Source organism: Onychostoma macrolepis, chromosome 05 (genome assembly GCF_012432095.1).
Source record: "Onychostoma macrolepis isolate SWU-2019 chromosome 05, ASM1243209v1, whole genome shotgun sequence".
Lineage (NCBI taxonomy): Eukaryota > Metazoa > Chordata > Actinopteri > Cypriniformes > Cyprinidae > Onychostoma > Onychostoma macrolepis.
This window is the reverse complement of record NC_081159.1, coordinates 21,309,824-21,326,850: the sequence shown is the minus strand read 5'-3', so window position 1 is coordinate 21,326,850 and position 17,027 is coordinate 21,309,824. Positions and strand designations below refer to the sequence as shown.

The following is a 17,027-nucleotide window of genomic DNA, read 5'->3' as shown; positions in this document are numbered from 1 at the left end:
CAAAAAATAACTTAAAGGGAAGAAAACATAACCAAGAATCCTTTATGCAGTCATGAGTTTTGCCCCTCAATGCTAACGACTAAGTTTCCTTCATTCCCAGAAGAACCTCCCTCCCATTTAGGACCCTTGGATCCAGGGGGTCTCTGTCATTGACCCCCACCTCGTTCACTATACGCACTCATAAGGCGTCTCTCAGCCCCTGCGTTTCCCAGCCTAGACCCCTCCCCCTACCGCCACACACACGCACATCTTCTCATCACCTCAGTTTCTCCATTCTCCTAAACGGATACAACCCATCAGTAAGGACAGCGCACTGATCCGAGAATCGTTCAACCCCCCACCCCACCGTGGATGAGGCGAGAGAAAAGAGCTGGCAGCTGACAGCGCAGCTACACGAGGAGCAGCAGACTAAAGAGAGAAGCGCTAACACAAACCAGCTGCTGCTCTCCCTGGCTGGAGAGAGGACAGAGATCCTGGAAAGGGATAACACTGTATGCCAGGTAACGGACACCAGCTGACCCACAGCTGCAGACAAGCCCACCACGTGTAGAGTTACGCCAAACTATCAGCACTCAGAGCACACGCTACTGTATTCCCCCCTCAAGTGGAGCTGAAATAATTGCTGAGCTTAAAACAAATGTGGACCACTTCCCCTATAAACCATAATGAGCAGCCTAAAGCAAGCCAATGCATCAGCCTTAGAAGTTCCTAGCTAACAATTACAGAAAACATGTGCAAAAAGTGTACCTTTAGGGGTACAATAGCTTGTCAATGGGGCAGTACCTTTAAAGGTACATCTTTGTACTACATTTACCCCTAAAAGGTGCATGGTAGTACCTTAAGGATGCATATTGCTACTCTAAGGTACTAATATGCACCTTTTTGGTAGATAAGATGCAAAGTCCTTTTAAGGATACTGCCTCAGTGACAAGCTGTTGTACACCTAAAGGTAAAATTTTTGCACAGTGTACAACATGACTCTTGTTATACAACAGTATTGCAAAGTGCCACAACATCCTTTATACCATGATTCAGATTTAGCATTTAATAACACTCATAAAGAGCACAGAGTCATTTAACATGCAAATCTGTCACACTAACAGGTAGATGGAAGTGACTTGTGAAGAATCACAGCTTACCTTAGTGAGACCAATCCTCCTCTACAGGCTTAGAGATGTGCCTCCGTCTAGGGAACTGTGATGTGTTGCCAAACGGAAGGTTAAAAACATCAGGAACTCTTGAAGTGCTTTTTAATTTTCTTTAGACAGATGACAGTCCTGTCATTTCCTCCTGTCTCTCTGCTCTCAGTGAGAGTGCTCCATCCAGCCAGTGTATGTCTGCTGATGCTGAGAGAGGGAATGAGTGAAAGAGAGAGAGAGGGAGAGAGAGAGAGAGAGGGAGGGAGAAGTCCCTTTCTTTTAAACAGTAGACACTTTGCGGTCAGACCCCACTCCCACCTACCACTCTCTTATATACACCCCCCTCCCCTTTCTCCCTCTGACTGGAAGCTGAGGAGCTGAAACGGGATGCCTCAAGGCTGAGTCGCAAACTCATACACACACGCACATACACCGAGAAGAGAGGAGGAGAAAGAGAAAAAGAGAGAGACCATTTACTATAAACTGGAGCAGCCAATGATTGGATGAAAGGGATATATCCCAAGCTGCATTAACATACATTTCAGATTAGAATTAACAGGGAGGATAAAGGAGGAAGGACCTTGTGTGTTTGATGACGAGCATGACACGGCGGATGATGGGATTATGTACGGTGATCAGCATAATCAACCTTTAATCCCCCAAATCCAACCTCGCCATGGAAAAAACCCCAAAAAGAGTCGTTTTAGTCAAGGTTGGTTCTCCCTTTTTTAAACCTTAAACAACTCGCCTAAGTGGAACCATCTCTGTGCCGCAACCTCCGGCTTTTCGTGCTCCCCTGCGCTTCTGTAAATACTCTTCCCTTTCAGAGTGTCAGGTTATTCACCTTTCCATCTGCACTACCCACAAACACCTCCCCCCACGTGCACTGCAGGTAGAAGAACATCCAACCAAGCCAGCTGCAATTACCGGACTATAAGGCACCCGGCGTTTTGTGCAAACAACAGCTTTTCTTGAAATAAGCATGGAACAAAGAGCCAGCAGATCGGATTTTTCACTCCGAGCTTCCTCGTTTCAAACGAGAGCCATATTTCATTAACGATGAGATGATGTCTCTCGTCGTGTCAAAAACTGACCTTTAGTCCTCTTGGGGGGCAACACGGAGGCACCCGTGGAGACGGGGCGCTCGAACCCCCAGAGAGGAATCAAGAACGTTTTTTTTCTGGTGAGAGAAAATCAACCCCCATCAGCCTGTGCTCAATAAGTCATGAATCTGTGATGATATGCCCGGTCGACATGGGATTTTAATCTAGGTCTCATTTCAGAGAGAGAATCACTACATTTCAAATCAGGCCCTGCCACTGATCAAATTCAAAAGCAAGTTTTTTTTCCTGTCACGAGGCAAAAATGATATCAATTTCAGGTTCGCCTTGAATGGAAAAGTACACTGCGAGGAACAAAGATGAACAGGCATAGGATATTTCCCAAGGTGAACTCCACAGAGAGATTCTCTTGGTAATGGTGTGCATGTTTGTGTTTTTCTGCAAATGTACAGTATATATGTGGTGGGTGGTGAAGGGAAAAGCAGCCAGAATGAGATGTCAACTCTCAATCCTTTATAAGGGACTTTATGGAAGTGCATTAATATTAATGTCATATATCCAGTCAGTATGTCTATCTATTTATGTCTGCCAATATGCACAGAACATAACACAACTGATGTGCATGAACATCAGTGAGTGAGTTGTGTGTGTGTGTGTGTGTACACATCTTTTTTCTCAGGGTCTCTATCTTCCTGAGAACACTATCACCCCTCTCCATCTGTTCGTACTCTCACCTTTCTCTCACACTCTTTCCTTCATCAAATCACAGCGCTTCGCAGGGAATAGCAGTGGGAGCAGGAGCACTCCAGGTTCGTCAGGCGTCCCTGTGCTGTTGACATCCACGGGAAAATGCATCCACCAACTGATTTCCCAGATGACAACGGTGTGCGCATTGTTCCCCAACAGCCAATTTCTTCTATCCGTAACCAGACACAAGCTACAAAAACCCAGCTTGTGAGAAGATGTTTAGACTCATTGCAGTGTTTAAAAAGAGGCACATTTAGATCCTCTGAGTCAGAGGGGAAAAACAGGCAAATACCAGTGTCTGGTTGTTGGGGAATCTACTTTGAAACTGAAGTAGGTACTCATAACTCAGACTACAGTCAAGTTACCTGCATGCAGCTTTCTGAAACCGCATGAACATACTGCACAGACATAGACCTCCACATCATGCACATATATAATGAACTATTATATTTTTTCATTGTCTATATACAATAATGTACATATATGCCCAAACACAACACTTGTTAGCTATACTACAAGCAACTAACAAAAGTACATTGAAGCTATAAAGGGCTTATATTTCTTTAAGCTAAAAAAAAACAGTTTCTTTGTAAATTTACTTATGTTTTAAGGATTTTTAGATATTTTAGTGGGAAAACAAGTGAAAATGATTAAAACACTTTAAAGCTGGAGTATGCAGTTTCTGTGTTCCTACTGTCATCTAGTGGAACTACAAAAATAAACAACCTTTGCAAACGCCCATTTCATGTGTCACGCCTCACTCACCTCAAACAGCACAAACATGGCTCTTACAGGTCTAAGTCAAGGCACGAGTCAACAGGTAAAAGTCGACTGCTTTCAATAAAAGGTCCAACATATTTGAAGTTTAACGCACTTGTTGAGAACAAACTCTGCAAGTTTGTCGTATTGATTAAAATCCAAACATTCCATCACATTCCTCCATCTTGTAAAAACAATGCTGATGTTTACCCCTTATTTAAGTCTTCAAATTTTGGCTTGCACTTCTGTAAAGTCTCTCTTTCCACACCAGCTAAACACTCTCTGGCTCAGCTACAGTAGCCACGCCCCAAACTCTCGCTATTGGCTGCGCAGAGGTATGCAAAAACACAGGTTAACAGATAGGCAAGACATTCAATACTGGATGCAATAATTCCACAGAAGATATATATATTTTATATTTAAACCCCTTTAATTATTGATTGCTATCAGGATGGAATGAAACTTTCAACCAGCAAAACAAAAAAATAAATGTTTCAACACTAGCTTTAAGAAGTCAGTTATTGGAGTGTAAATATATTAATATCTGATTCATATCTAATTTACAATCTGATCATAGCTGTTCTTCTCAACACACACAAATAAATATTGAATAAGAATGAATAATCAGCATCAAACTTCAGCAAATTAACTGACACTTAAAAAATTAATGGCAGCATTTAACAAAATATTTCAGGATCCAAAATAAGGGACTCAAATAATTGAATCCTTGATTTTATCAGTTCACTTAAAATGTACTGACATAACTAACCTAACTGATTAACAATTATTAATTTTTGACTTTCCAACACTAAACAGGGAGAAGCATTTTTGGTTATCTCAGCTCACTTGGCGGTGAACCTGTATACGCATACAATATGCCATGAAAAACTATTTGGCCTTGTTACTTTGCTACTTGTTGGAAAGAGAAACTTGTTACTGGAATGAAACAGTATTGGTTTAAAAACAGCGAAACTACTGCCAAACATCAGAAAAACGTAGCTCCCAATGCTGGTCTGCTGCTTACAGCTTTTAAAAGAGCTTTTTCAACCAAAAACAAAGCAACAGGGAGTTGCACTATACTTTCATATAATTCTAAACATATAGTTTTTCTTACAAGTGTCTCGGTACATATTTTTCCACATTACTCCACATTTGCTGGCTATAACCGAATCTACCCAGAGGTACAGGCTCTACAAATTAAAGAAAAGGTTGCTGAGAGCACAGCTCGCATTCAGTTCATTTACCCACGTAATTGGTGGCAGTCCATTCGCAGAAGAAGCGAGGGCTTGACGGCTAGCAGGGCACTTTCTCTCAGCACAAGTGAGATCTAATTATGAGCAGAGAAGCCCTGCCTGCGGCTGGGTAAAGTGTCAGAGGAGAAGGGAGCAATGATGAGACAGGACTCACAACTCACAGTCACCCTCATGACCCGGACAGACCTGTTTACCTCATTAAAAATGAATTCACAGGTAATACTGGCTCGTGTCCCATGCCCTCCCTCTCCTCCCAAGTCTTAGCTTTATCTATTATGCAGGAGGGAGCCTGTGCGGGACGGGTTAACTGAGGGAAGGTCATTTGGACAGCTCGTAGAAGTTACTCTTGGAGCGCTGCAACCAAGACTTAGCCACCAGGTCTGGGAAATTAAAACACTAATGGCCTGTGTGAGTGTAAAAAGCATAGATTAAGTGGAAGGAGAACCAGTGAAATGGCCATCAGTGAAATGGGCCTGCGGTCATAATTGGGCTTGATTCATAATTTATAAAGCAAAGATAGGGATTGGCATGAATAAAGAACGGCACAGAAAGAGGTGAAAGGCTATTTTCTACCCTCCACATTTATGCATTAATCCAGCATATGCGATGCAGTGAATTACGGTCATTAGGCTTTGGGAAATGAAAAACAGCCATTACGGCCCTCAAGGGTAGCTTTTTACAAAATGCTGAAACCAAAACAAGAGAGGGGATGAAAGAATTGTTGCAGACACATGTGATTTGGTGATATAGTGTGAGAGTGTGATGTTTCGGACCACACACAGGTCACCATCGCTGTGCACGTACATAAAAAGCCTGTAAATTTCTCAGGACAAACACAGCAGATTAGGCTTTCTGGTGACCCCGGTGACCCCACAACCTCTGAGGGGTTCAGACCTCAGGAGCCATGGAAATTGTGTCAGACTTTGCTGCTGCTTTTGTTAGCCAGCAGTAGATGAGCATCTCTCTAGCAGCGAGGTATGTGAAGATCCATAAAAATGAAAGATTAACATGCTCTCTGAGAAACCGCACAACAAATAAATTGCAAGATCACACTACACTGCATAATCTATTGTTTTTACAACACATGCTGAAGGTCTTTTATCCGTTTTGATGATAAGATGGAAAAGAATGAAGCGCAGCCTCAAAGAACATTTACTATCGTTCAGGGTAATTTAGAGAGCAGAATCTGCATCTTTCATTCTTCTTCGGTTCTGTATGTTTTTACAAAGACATGGTGTTTTTTTTCAGCAGTTAAATGGAAATGCCTACACATTCCTTTAACACCAACGGCACTGACCATATTATAGAAAAACAAATAAGCCGTATCCTTCAGAGCAGCTCACGACATTGTGAGTCCAGTGAAAGCAGTGGGTTGGGGGTTGACAGAGATATCAGTGCTCAAAGAGGATTCTATAGAGTGAATAAGAGATGGACGAATGCTCAGTTCCCATAGCTCCTGAGACACAGGCAGCACAAACACTCATACATCATTAACATTTATGCAAATACCAGCAAAGTTTGCAGGCTTGCTAATGAATATTCATGTTCTGTATAATGCAGGTTTAATGCTTCTATACATACATACTCACAAATAATTAACTATGACTGTCTCAAAAGATTTCAAAAAAGGAAGACAATATTTTTGAGAATATATTTCTTTACTATTTAAATGCAGACCCATGCAGACTCTACAGAATTCTATATATTTTGTACTCTGATTTTATGGAAAACTGATGAGAAAAAATGTTAAACAGAAGCTAATGCTAGACTGTACTATTTAATTTTTAAAAAAATACAAGATGCATGAAACTTTGAATGACTAAAATCATTCAAATATTTTATTCCCACCAACTGCTATTAACCATTTGTTTTAAAAATCTAATGACACTGCACACCGGCCATGTACAGTTCTTATTTAAGAGAACCATAGTATCAATAGATCAGAGGACCACAGGGATGGATTGGTATATAAGCGGATTTAATACAGAAAATGTTAGGGGACATAGTGTTATTCTAAAATTGTCCAGAGCTGAAATTGTCCAATAGCTACATGTTTACAGCGGACAGGGGATCAAATATGAGGTATGTCAAATATGAATTTTAATGAGTGCATGAGCTCAAACTGAACATTACTGGAATGTCAGAGCAGCAGATTAATCAATTATGTCATATCATACATATTTTAATAGTATGCAAAAATCAGGGCTGTAGTAACATGTCAAATTTCAATATTTGTCTCCCTGTTCTCCTTTTAGGAAATAATTATCACACTCTAAGAGTAAAGCTACAATTAGTGCCCACTTACCTGTCTTTCAGAAAAACATATTCCTGAGCTAGGCTGATAAGGTTTATAATGTGTCTCTTCTATTCCCCTACTGAGAAACTCTTGCTCTAGTATTCGGTACTTCATTAATATGTGCCTCTTTAAACGTCTCATGCAACACAAATTTACAAGAAGCAGAGGGGAGAGATACACATTAAGACTTTAATGAATCTGATTCAGACCTCTTCTCTGACAGGCTTTGGTGATTGATGTCCAACTCTCCCTGAATGTCTGATATTTCACTCCTCTCTTCATCTCCCCTTCTTTTCTTTCAAGACACCCCATCCCTCCCTCTGTCCTACTCCATCTGCCTTTCCGCAAACAGCTCTGATGACATTGTACAATGTCCCACAGATACCACGTTATCCCCAACACACCATCAAGGAAAAAGTGTGTACGTCCTCTGACTTTCACCAGTTGTGACAAAAGACAACACTCTTATCCAATGTCCCCTGCCTCTCCTTCCCTTCACCAAATAAATGGGGTAATACATCAGTTAAGGCATGTTGTGGCACTTTTATCACAAATGTGCAGTCTTTCTCTTCACCCTATCGACTCAGGAAATATTGAGCTCAATATGAGCGTCTATCCAGGCCCACAGAGTATAAAGCCATATCTCCGGCAGTGCCGGGAATGAAGCACCGCTGCCAGTGCTGAGCATAGAGACAGACCGCCAGTTTGGACGGATGATTTATTCATATGAAGCAGGTAGAGGCGCAAAACTGTGTGTCAGGGTGTATTTCTGCAGAGATTAAGGTGTCCTAGAGGTTTATGTCTCCGGTTCGACGAGCTAGGAGCGCAATAACACATGTTGACTGCATGCCACAGTCAAGACTAAGCTTTGGTACACCCAGCAAAGATTTACAAAGTTGTCTTTTCACAAGCATAGGACTACAAATCCTGAAGTTTAGGAAACTCTTTCATCTGTAGTTGATAACTGTCTAAAAAGGAGTCTATAACTGACATTTTGTAAGTGCAGTGTTTTTCTAACTTAATCGTATATGGTATATGGAAATATACATGTGTGTATATGTTGGCCATGAGGGTTAAGGAATTATATTTTTCAAATTATTTACATCTCTTAGGGAAGTCGTGGCCTAATGGTTAGAGAGTCGGGCTCATAACCCAAAGGTTGCGAGTTCGAGTCTCAGGCCCAGCAGGAATTGTCAGTGGGGGGAGTGAATGTACAGCGCCCTCTTCCACATTCAGTACCATGACTGAGTTGCCCTTGAGCAAGGCACCGAACCCCCAACTGCTCCCCAGGCACCGCAGCATAAACGGCTCCGTGTGTGTGTGTGTTCACTGCTGTGTGTGTGCGCACTTAGGATGGGTTAAATGCAGAGCACTAATTCTGAGTATGGGTTACCATACTTGGCCACATGTCATGTCACTTTAAATACATTTTGTACAAAATGCAATATATTTTGAAAATAAATAATATATAAATATATAATATAAAAAAAAAGTAAAATAAATAATTTTTTAGTCCAAAAATATATGAGTAAATGTTCTAACGACTAACCATTAAATTAAATATCAAATCAACGAAAACTTACGAAAAATACATTTATGTAAATATATGTAAATTTATTGGCAGAGGGTGAACCAATGACTCATCTGAATGCCTCTGATTGGCCATTGCATTCATAAGCTCAACAGACTCGTGTGATTGGTGATTGGTACTTCATTTTCATTTGATTCGTGACAGATTTAGTTTAACTGTGCTGCTGCATTTTTGACCCAATCGCCTGAAAATTACTGCTTTGCCCAGCCTTACACGTGCTCCACCTATGGTTAAAATCTAAGGTAGCACTTTATTCTGATAGAGTATTAGTAGATTGTCTGCTTAAAATCTGCTAACACTTTAAGTAACTTTTTAAGAACACTTCCCTACCTAATAGTCTTATACTCTATTAAGAGTCTCTTTTTTATATATTTCTGAAAATGTGTTTTTGCCGTAGTGAGAATAGCTAGCCGCTGAATGGATTGAATGCGATGTGAAGCTTTTTGCACAGCAAGCATGACAAGAGATTTCCTGGATAGTCTCTTTTAAGACTCTGGCATTGTGATCTGTCTGAACTGTGGATCGTCTTCACTCTCACTGACTCTTTGTCTCTTTTCTGCCAGGCATCTCTACTTAGATGAATGAGAGGGCGGGGAAGAAACAAAGAGCAGGATAAGGGGTATTTTACTGGGCAGATGAGATGAGTTGAGGTTATGGCAGCCATCTCTATGGAGAGCTGCTGGGAATGCTCCTGATGGATGTCTTTCTTATGCTGATCTTAGACCAGTTCTATTCTTCTAAATGGTACACAATACCCACTACAAGAGAGACAGAGAAGCAGATCCCAGATCAGTCTGGAAGTGTCTTCTGTCAGCACCGCACAGTCAACTCAGTATTACATACAGTGTCAGCCTCTGCAAAGTGTATGTAGCCTATACACACACCTCATTTGTATCTGTCTTTCTGCACCTGTCTCAGCCAAACGACTGCTCCCTTAATGCTGATTAGGCTGTTTTATGCTATGACTTAAATATATATATATATATATATATAGTCATGGCCAAAAATATCGGCACCCTTGGTAAATATGATCAAAGAAGGCTGTGAAAATTAATCTGCATTGTTAATCCTTTTGATCTTTTATTTTTTTTTTAAATTCACAAAAATCTAACCTTTCATTGGATAATAAGAATTTAAAAGGGGGGAAATATCATTATGAAATAAATGTTTTTCTCTATACACATTGGCCATAATTAACGGCACTCTTTTATTCAATACTTTTTGAAACCTCCATCTGCCAGTTTAACAGCTCTAAATTTTCTCCTATAATGCCTGATGAGGTTAGAGAACACCTGACAAGAGATCAGAGACCATTCCTTCATCCAGAATCACTCCAGACGCTTTAGATTCCCAGCTCCATGTTTGTGGTGCTTCTCTTCAGTTCACTCCACTCATTTTCTATTGGGTTCAGGTCAGAGGACTGGAATGGCCAGCAGAAGCTTGGTTTTGTGCTCAGTGACCCATTTTTGTGTTGTTTTTGAGGTTTGTGTTTGGATAATTGTACGGTTGGAAGATCCAAACATGGCCCATTATAAGATTTCTAACAGAGTCAGTCACTTATTGATTTTTTTATCTGTTGGTATTTGATAGAATCCATGATGCCATGTGTCTAAACAAGATGTCCAGGACCTCCAGTAGAAATATAGGCCCATAATGTCAAAAATAGAGCAGTATATTTCATTGTACACATGGGATACTTTTTATCCCCATGTTCACCAAACCCATCTTGAGTGTTTGCTGCTAAAAAGCTCATTTTTTAGTTTCACCTGACCATAGAAGCCAGTCCCATTTGAAGCTCCAGTCGTGTCTGATAACTGAATATGCTGGAGTTTGTTTTTGGATGAGCGAGGAGAATTTTTCTTGAAACCCTCCCAAACAACATGTGGTGATATAGGTGCTGTTTGACAAATTTTTTTTAAGGTTTTCTGACCCTGAGACTCAACTATTTTCTGCAATTCTCCAGTTGTGGTCTTTGAAGAGTCTTTAGCCACTCAAACTCTTCTTCTCACCATGCATTAGGACGATATACACGCGTTCTCTTCCAGGCAGTTTCATAACATTTTATGTTGATTGGAAATTCTTAATTATTGCCCTGATGGTGGAAATGGAAATTTTCACTGCTCTAGCTCTTCTCTTAAAGCCACTTCACTAATTTGTGAAGCTCAATCATCTTTTGCTGCACATCAGAAATATATTCTTTGGTTTTTCTCATTGTGATGGATGATTAAGGGAATTTGGGCTTTGTTTTCCCTCCTATGTATATTTCTGTGAAACAGGAAGCCATAGCTGAACAATTTCATGTTCATAATCACCTTGGAGTGCTCAAAATTGTGAATATGAATGGGAATATACTTCAGAGATATTTTACTCATAAGAATTTCTAGGGGTGCCAATAATTGTGTCCAACGTGTATTTGAGAAAAACATTTATTTCATAATGATATTTTCCCCCATTTTAAATTCTTATTATCCAATGAAAGGTTAGATTTTTGTGAATATTTTAAATAAAAGATCAAAAGGATTAACAATGCAGATTAATTTTCACAGCCTGCTTTTATCATATTTGCCAAGGGTGCTGATATTTTTGGCCATGACTGTATGTATATAACTAACTAAATAAAATACATTTAAAAAAAGCTGTATACATGATTTTAAGTCATCATAGATGAGTTCTCTGATGCAAAGAAGTTCTAAAAAAAAATACATTATTTAATAATGCCATCTTCTAAAATACTTTTTAACTAATGCAGCATCACATGTATGCGATTCCAGAATGCATTGAGACAAGTTCAGTGTAAAAAATAAAAATAAAATCCAAGATGAACGAGAAACATCCATCCATCTTCCAAACCACTTTGTCTTCTATCTATACGTTATCGGGATGCTGAAAACAAATATTCGAAATTATGAACGCAAATGAATAATATTATATCATATTTCACTGCATACTGAAATTTACTGATTAAAATGTCATTGTAATTCAAAACAGATTATTGTTTACTAAATAAATCCATAAAATATATTATATTACTAAATACAAGTCTATGTTATGTACAGTACTTTTATAGTTTTATTGCACTGTGCACCATTGTTAATGGCAAACTTCATTGAAATCAATTGCGAGTTTATTTATGTGATGTGTGAACTATTCTTTTTAAAAGATTTTATGAAGTTTCACTTTACTAAGTTTTGGAACAGAGCCAGATGTTTAAGTATGAAATACTGCAGAAACCTAGTGATATCTATAAATATGCTTTTCTCATTAAGGTACATGCACCTCTGTGTTATCTAGACTGACTTTAAAATGTCATATTCTTACTGTGATAGCGTGCCATTTATGTATCTGCTTTTCCAATGTGTTCTTTCTCATAAGACCTCTGAAATATCATTCCCTGGCAAAGCCACTACTTCATCCCACCTCCAAATGATGTCCGTCTTCTACAAGATCCTGTCCTTCACTCTCTCTCTCGCTGCTTCTTATCACTTCTTTCTGTCATCTGCATATCCACATCCCTTGTGTGAGTAATCCTGCAGCGTGCTAAATAGAGGACAAGTCACGCCTCAGCACGTCAGCCGGTTCTGTCAACTCCTCGGAACAAACTCTCCTCCTCTCACTCACTCACTCACTCACTCCACACATCCATACGCTTTCACACATCCATGCACTTACATTAGTGCATATGCAGCACACAGCACAGCATACTACAAATGTTGTGCTGCATATTCTTCCTGAAACCTGCTTTGATGTTTGACTATGTTTGAAATGTGTTCAACAATAACTTCTGACTGCATTCCTCATTACAAAATGTGAAACAATGATATACTGTAATGATGGACAGAAGGACTGTTCAGACATTTAGTTATTCAATTAGTCGATAGGTAATTAATTAGGATTTATCATTTATAAGGATCAACCTTAAGGAAATGAAAATTATGTCATAATTAATTAATATACCCTCATGTTGTTTCAAACCTTTATGACTTTCTTTCTTCGGTGAAACACAAAAGAAGATTTTAAAGAATGTTTCATTGGCTTTGGTACATTCAATGAAAGTCAGTGGGGTCCAAAATAGCACTGGACTCCATTGACGAATTTAAAACAATTTTTCAAAATATCTCCTTTTGTGTTCAACATAAGAAAGAAAGTCATGCAAGAATTTAGTCGATGCAAGAATTTTCACTTCTTGGGTGAAATATCCCTTTAAAGAACAAAGCCTGCACTATGAAGATGCTTTGAATATTGCGTATATCAGAAACCAACCGTACCAAACTAGGTTTGTCTCAGACAGATACATTCTTCTAAAAGTACAAACTATAATATTACATGAGAGTTAGATTGCTTTATGCACCTTTGAAACTTTAGCTTTGAAACAGAAAGAAAATTAAATGCCTTCAACTATTCAGAGAGGAATATGTGAACACAGATGAACTTCCTATATAAAGTGTCCTTCAAACTATGATTAGATTATTTGAATCAGCCATATTATTTCTGCATTTTTCTCATTCTCTTATGAGTGAAGTAATTTTTCAAACACGTAACTATGGAACACCACAATACAGTAGTTATAAAATGCATAAGTATTAAATGTGTCTAACTAGATTTCATTTTTTGCATCTCATATCTGGACATCTGTGTCTTTTTCCCCATTTGTTTTGCTTCAGTGGTTTAATAACAAAAATAACTCTGTATGAGCAGTCTCAGCAGACAGCTGTGTGTTCACAGGTCATTGGGCTGGTGGGGTGAGCATGATCGGAGACCCAGCATGTGGCCTCTCACCCTGAGTTGGACCTTAGACACCTCACCCAACGGAGCTCTTTTTGGCACTCACAGCAGCAAACATAAGGACACTCAGAGCTACACTGAGGGCAGAGCTATGTTTGTTATTGAACAGTGTCCTCAAGCCATAATAAATCAGGGATCAAGAGTGAAGCTCATTGCTTTGAGGCTTTGAACAAACAACTTCAGTTTTCCTTGTCGAGATCTGAGGGTAGCAGATAACGCTGTAACTTTTAAAGGATTGTGGATTGAGACAGCTTCCATGAAAAGCCTGTGCCATTAGATCAATGCCAGAAGAGGTCTAGGGTAATGGGATTTTCAAAGTACATGACATTTTAAATGTACTCAAAGTTGGACTTTAAATATAAATGTACATGACATTTCTAAACCAAATGTCAAGGCCAATGCTTCTAAGAAATCGCCTTGTTCTTCCATGGATCTAAGATTTACATATAATGCTTAAAAGGAATAGTTCACCCCAAAACGAAAAAGCTTAAAAAATGTTTTAAAAAAGCACTATTCATGTATCATGAAAGTGGTCTATATACTGTAACTCTATGTGTGCTCTATGCCAAGTTTTCTGAAGTCATACAATACATTTTGATTGTTATTCACTAAAATATAACATCTACAACCATCCTAGCTCTCCTTCGCGGGTCCATCAACAAATTAGTTATGTTTGATTGATTAACAAATTATTCAATAAACTATTTTTTTTTTTTTTTTTAATCAAAGTGATCCAGTTCTTAAGCACTTACACAATCTGATCGCACTGGTTAACATCCTATAATTACTAATAAATTGTATCTATCATATATGGCTACAGAAGACCTTGAATGTAGCAAACGTCTTATTTTACCACTTTTATCATTTTTTTGTTTTTTATGCTTGTAAAGCTTTAAGTACCAATCATCAAATGTGTAGAAAAGAACGACCAGCTTAATATTCAAATTTTCACTTTTTGTGTTCCACAAAAGAAAGAAAGTCATACAGTTAGAACCAACCTAAAGTAAATGATGATAATATTTCATTTTTGAGTGAACTATCCATTTAAACATGTTTGTGCCCAGAACTGAAAAAACACTTACGTGCAATTAAAAGCAAAATGTTAGTGAGTACAACAGAATCATTCCTCCCAGGTGTTACAATGCAACCGCAAGTATTTTAAAACTGTCACATTTTGTGGACTGTCATCAAAACCATATTTGCTGCCACAAGGAAATATAAGGGTATGCTTGGCTAAGTCCAGATGTCTCACATATATTATTCCTTCAGCTGTCCACATCATTTTGTGGTAAAGACTATATTTTTATCATTTTCTTTAGTTTCTTTGAACAGAAAAGCATCTCAGGTCACCTTCAGGTGCCAATCACACCTATTGTTTGTGTTTAAGTTCTCCCCAAGGATAAAGCAAGTGCTATTACAGCTTGAAAAAATTCCAGCAGCAACGCTCCACAAATCTCCATGGGCTCTCAGGGGACCCAGGTGTTCTAAAATAACATGGAGAAATCTGCCGTGCATACACCTTAATAGCTGTGTTTGCATGGCTTTCTAGTTTTTACAAAAGTCCAAAACTGAAATCTGTAGCGAATAACTTCTTTCCCTTCACCATGTTAAATGACTAGTTCTCCAGTTTTTACAGGGGTAGCGGGTTGCTGGAATCCCGCTAGTGTTCCCTTACAAGAAACTACCAGTTCAGATTTCTAAGAGGCCCCACAAACCTCCCGGAGTGGTGCTGTAGGTTTAGTCCTTATTTTCATACCCTACATATGGCCCTTAAAAACCATAATGAAGCATGTTTTGAATTTAATACATTCAATGCAGATTTGCCAGAACTTTCAAAGCACAGATCATGTTCAACATTTATCCAGGGACAATCCATAGAAATCAAAAACAAAGAACACCACAAGAATACAAAGTATCAGCACTTCATCTATCAAAAGCTTTAATTCCACATACATGAATGGATAGAAAATTCACCCTCATGTTGTGCCAAACCCATACAACTTGCAAAATGTATTTTAAAGACCAGTGTTGTTTTATTCCCCACTGACTTTTCTAAGTACTATACACCCCCACACACACATATACAGGCTTTTACAGGCATATTTATTGTTGTTAATACAGTGTTTTATTTTAAACAATGCCTCCGATCTGTTTTTTTTTTTTTTAAAAGATATCACTTGTCACTTGTGTATTCATAACACATGATTCACATCATTTATTCATATCTATAAATGAGGTGTAATGAGTTCATTACACTTTGGATTTGGTTAGGACACATTGCAAGCATATCTCTATTTATTAACAGCAACATCTGCCACAGACATCTGAAAAAATGTACTAGATAATAAGTACAAATTGTTGCCTTTTTATTTTACACCCAAGTTATTTAATCATGTACAACGAATTGTGGGTTTATTTTTCATGACTGTTTCTTGAACAAACTGTTTTGTTTTGTTATATTGTAATGGGTCTGGCATTCTTTCATGTTTCTATTTCTGGAACAGGTAACATTCGTAATCTATTGTTCAGAGATTCAGGCTGTAATTACACTGCACTGACTTCTGTTCAATAATGGAGAGCTGAGACAATTTCCTCCCGAAGGCTCCAACACTTCCACAATGTATTTAAATGCACAGACGGGAACTTTGACAAATCTAGGCCAAGAATCAAATTCCTTTCCTGCTCCCCTTGCAAGGTATTAACGGATTAAAAACAACATACAGCATAGTTTAAGAAGTTTTTGCTATAAGGAATTCTGCTATAATGCTATAGAGATGGGTTATAGATCACTGTTCACCTCTAAAGCATTTTCGGTCTCCCCTGCTGAACAAAGCAGATCATTATCACTGAATCTCATTTTTCAAAGACTGCATCTCTCTATGAATCACTGGATATGTGGTCTCTACCAAACACATGCCCGCTAAGCCCTCCCTTACGCAGTAACTGGCGAAAGGTTACACCATTGTCTGAGAAACCTGACAATTTATGACATCTGAAAGTTAATATATAGTCACCTCCTGTGGCCTCTAGAAGCTCACACTGCCAAATGTCAAGCCCTGCATGAGAAAACAGAGAAAAACTGTTGGCCAAATGAGGGGGGGGGCTTCCATTTTTCATTGATATGTTTATGGTGCATGATGTCATCCAATAAATTGGTTTAAGATGTTTGAGTTGTGTAGAATCACACGCACAAACATCTTTTCTGTCTTAATACGACTGTAACATACTGTATCTGCTGTGCTCTAATAGTTACCAGCACTTCACTTTTAAACCAAAATGCACTATGTAAAGTGAACTGCTGTATGGTTTTGTTTTAATGTATTGTCTGAATAGACTTCATTGTAAAAGTTTCCAGCTGAGTTACGTTTAGAAAAAGGACATTTATATGTACATGAATTT

At 38.7% G+C, this 17,027-nt stretch overlaps 1 protein-coding gene across 8 annotated transcripts in view; it reads right to left on the bottom strand.

The window, feature by feature from the left end:
- Nucleotides 1–17,027, bottom strand: part of tncb (tenascin Cb) — a 64,797-nt gene that overhangs the window by 32,492 nt on the left and 15,278 nt on the right. For 6 of the 8 annotated variants that reach the window (XM_058775202.1, XM_058775204.1, XM_058775201.1 and 3 more), the window contains exon 2: nt 1,140–1,346. The exons of 1 other annotated variant lie outside the window; for it this stretch is intronic. The gene's annotated coding sequence lies outside the window, so the exon portion shown is untranslated. Of the gene's footprint in view, nt 1–1,139; nt 1,347–12,263; nt 12,320–17,027 lie in introns of those variants that run through there. One more of the 8 variants, XM_058775203.1, reaches the window with a different exon arrangement.